Genomic DNA, 3,970 nt, shown 5'->3' with positions numbered 1-3,970 from the left:
GATCTCGGGCTTCCTTTAGGAGTTGTAAATTCAACATGGTCTCTTTTTGGTTCGTTTAGGGATCCATGTTGACAATTCTTTGGGTTATAACTCCTATTTCAGCAGGGATTACGGCCTCGGATCCAAATACCAAGCTATAAGGTGTTTTCTTGTGGCTTGTTTTTTCGGTTGTTCTAATTGCCCATAGAACACTAGGCAATTCTTCGAGCCAATTGATTTCGTATCTTCCTAATCTTGTCTTGATGCCTTCCACTATGCTTCGATTTTCCCTTTTAACCTGGCCATTTGATTGCGGGTAAGCCACTGAGCTGAAGATCTGGTTGATCCTGTACTCTTTACACCAAAGGCTGAAAGGCTTTTCAGCGAATTGCTTTCCGTTGTCGGTGACAATCACTCCCGGCAATCCATAGCGGCAGATGATGTTTTCCCAAACGAAGTCAATGACCTGTTTGCCTGTGATCTTTGCAAGGGGTTTAACCTCGGGCCATTTGGTGAAATAGTCTATTGCCACTAGCAAGAATTTCACTCCTCCTTTGCTTGGAGGGAATGGTCCAACAATGTCCATTCCCCACTTATGGAATGTAACATCCGTCAAAATCGACCCGTTTCAAAATCCGACCCATTTTAAAATTCGGATCCTAACCCTTTAAACTCGAAGTCTTAATCATTGAAAGAGTTTTTTTTTTGGTATTTTTAATTGATCCGTTTATAAATAATTTATTTATTTATTCATTTGATTAAAATTAATTATATTTACAATTACAAAGTTTAAATTTGTTTTTTCTATTTAAACTAGTTAATTAAGTTATTTCTTTAATTATTTAATTAATTAATTTAAAGATTTCTATATAACCAAGTTAGTTAGAAAAGAGTTTTTAAGGTTATATAACTAACCAAGTTAACCATTCTAACTTAAACAAGTTTATCTCCAATAAACCATGAGTGATAATACATATGCTGTTACTAGTTGAAGTCCTTTTCTTTAAAGAAACAGTTGTCGCCAAACAGTCCGTTAACAACCACTTTGCTTCCCTTTTAAGACTTTCCTTTCTACATAAAATCGTTGATTTCACGGGATTATTACATTCTTTACGCGTTTCCATTTTTACAAATCAATCAAGGATCGTTTCCATATTGCGGAACCTTCGAATACTATAAAAACCCGAAGACTTCACCTCCATTTTACCCCACACAAATCTGTTTCGACCAACCTACTCAACCACTTTTCGTTACACTTCAAGCATTTGCCGGAGGACCAGACGTGGCTGGAAAACACGAGTACGTCGCCGGAGATCGGAGTTCCGCCGGAGATGTCCGAGATCACCACGGAGATCCCCTTTTCGTTACGTTTCGGTATATTCTGTTTATTTCCTTCTCATTAGTTTCTATATATTGAACGACTAAAGTGACTAAATCAAACTCAGTTCGTAGAAAGAAACCCTCACTCTCTCTCTCTAACGGGACGTCGCCGGAAGTTCACCGGAGAAGAAAGCTCTCGCCGGAAAGTTCGAAGTTCGCCACGTCGGAATTCACAACGGGAATCATCTCGTCTTATTCGGTATACTTCGTACTGTCGATCCACTTATTAAGCTTGTTATTCTATTTTGGTTATGAATGCAATGAATCATGAGGGTGTAAAACAACAGAAACATGTATATTGTTAAAAGGAAGAAGATGAGAGATATCAGTGTATCTTTAAAAATAATAAAAAAACCCTAATATGTCACTGACTTCATTTCTTTTAAGGAGAACAACAGTTTCATTTTATCAACTCTCATCCATAAACTTTCTTTATTTCCTTTTACTCCTTTCATTTTTATAGTAAAACTATTAAAACTCATTAATAAAATAAGTGATTATAAATTTTCACTTTTCTAGTTTATTTATTTATTTTTTTTTCTCTATAAAATCAAATCCCTAAAATTCGTAATTAACATTTTAAGATCAAGTTTTATAATAAAGAAATCTTAAGTAATAAAGAATTTATATATATTTAATCTTTTATAACCTAAATACTAATAAAAATTAATTCTAAATAAAGATGTACTCAATATGCGTAAACTAGGAACTTTTTAGCTTATAAACCCAATTCGCAAAACTTAAATATTCGGAATATTATTTAACGAGTTCGTACACGTATTTCATCTCTAGGATAACCAGTACGTTCGTTTCTCTTGGAATTTTCCATCTTTACTCGTGCGTTAATACAAGAAGCGCAACGCAATCTAAGGTGAGTATACATGACCCATTTTCTATTTTCCACTTTTGGGTGCAATATGTATTCTATATCAAACATCACAATCACATCAAACATTTTACGCACACTCTATCCTTACCCTATGTGATACATTTTAATCAAGTTAGACATGTTATGCTAATGTAAACATTCATGACTATGTGTTCATTAACTTCGTACAAGCCTCCCCTAACAATGGTAGCGCTATAGGTTGAGAAACGCCCCTCCCGTTATATTAACGGGTATTGTTAGGTTAAACTATGTTAAAACCACCCATACACTTTTGGGTAGGCACGTTAATTGCGTTAAACTTTGGTTTGGACACGTAGAGTAACATCGTTTCGAGTATACTGTCAATATGATATTGTATTTCACATTTGGATATGAGCAACATTTTAAACACGTATTATGCTATGTATGAAAACTTGTATACTCGTCAACATGCTTTTGTTGATTGTACTTTAATATATATTGCAGGTTGATGTTCAAGAAATAAAGCAATCAAGCTAGGATGGAACTAGAAACCCATTTTAGCATAGTATTTTATTATGTTTGAATTATGATGTACTTGAAAACAATGTATTCCCATTTGATATTTATGAAATGAATTTAATTCATATTGTCACAATAGTGTTATGTTGTTTTGAGCAATTTGTACGTCTCATTCCGATGTTTCCGCCATCGGTTGGGGTGTGACATGGAATGGCCATGTCGAGGTTATTGGGACAAGATCGTGCTTGGGACTTTTTGGGATCGGTGCATGAATCTGACAAGCATCACATTTCTTCAATTGCTCGGTGGTGTCACGATGCATTGAGGGCCAAAAATATCCAAGGTTCATGAGTTTTGCAACCACCGACCTTGCTCCAAAATGGGCTCCACATACGCCTTCGTGAATTTCTTTGATCAAATACTTACTTTGCTCTGAACCAACACATCTTAGCAAGGGGGCAAGGTAACCCTTTTTGTAGAGGGTTTCTCCTTGCAACACATATTGTCTTGATTTGATTTTAACCCTTTCAGCTTCTACTTGATCATTGGGTAGTTCACCATTTTGAAGGAATTTTTTGATGGGAGTCATCCAGTTTGGATCTTCCTCGGTGACTACGTCTTGGACCTCCAATTCATCAATTGATGGAGCCTTCAACACTTCTAACAACACCTTCTTGGTGAAGTGGGCAAAGGTGAGAGATGCTAGCTTACTTAAGGCATCAGCCTTTTTGTTTTGGGAACTGGGAATTTGTTTGATACTGCATGATTGGAAGGTATTCATCAGCTCTTTGGATTTTTCCTTATATCTTCTCATATTGGGTTCTTTGGCAACATAGCTATCATTGACTTGGCTCGAGACTAGTAATGAGTCTGTGAACACTTCAAGCTTTTGAGCTTTCATTTCTTTAGCCAGCCTTAAGCCGGCGATCAGTGCCTCGTATTCAGCCTCATTATTGGTGGTCTGAAACTCAAAACGAAGAGCATATGTGAATTCCAAACCTTCTGGGTTGATTAAAACTAACCCAGCCCCTGACCCTTCAACGCTTGAAGCTCCGTCGGTGAATAGCTTCCAAGCTTCAGGGTTGAAGGGTTCGGTGGTGGTAGTGTTTACTTCGTCAATTGTTTGGTTTGGGACTTCCACAAGGAAGTCAGCCAGGACTTGGGCTTTAATAGCTTTTCGTGGGACATAGGTGATGTTGTGCTCACCTAGCTCCACTGCCCATTTTGCCAACCGTCTTGAGT

General features: G+C 37.0%; 1 long non-coding RNA gene across 1 annotated transcript; it reads left to right on the top strand.

Moving 5' to 3' along the window:
* Positions 1–938: 938 nt before the first annotated feature.
* On the top strand, positions 939–2,853 carry LOC110925718. The gene is made up of 4 exons (XR_002584686.2): positions 939–1,353; positions 1,425–1,558; positions 2,152–2,230; positions 2,714–2,853. It is a non-coding gene; the product is annotated as an uncharacterized LOC110925718 (long non-coding RNA).
* Positions 2,854–3,970: the final 1,117 nt, after the last annotated feature.

The sequence above is a fragment of the Helianthus annuus genome, chromosome 17, assembly GCF_002127325.2.
Source record: "Helianthus annuus cultivar XRQ/B chromosome 17, HanXRQr2.0-SUNRISE, whole genome shotgun sequence".
Taxonomy (NCBI): Eukaryota; Viridiplantae; Streptophyta; class Magnoliopsida; order Asterales; family Asteraceae; genus Helianthus; species Helianthus annuus.
Note: the sequence above shows the minus strand (reverse complement) of the source record. Positions and strands in the feature narration are given on the sequence as shown.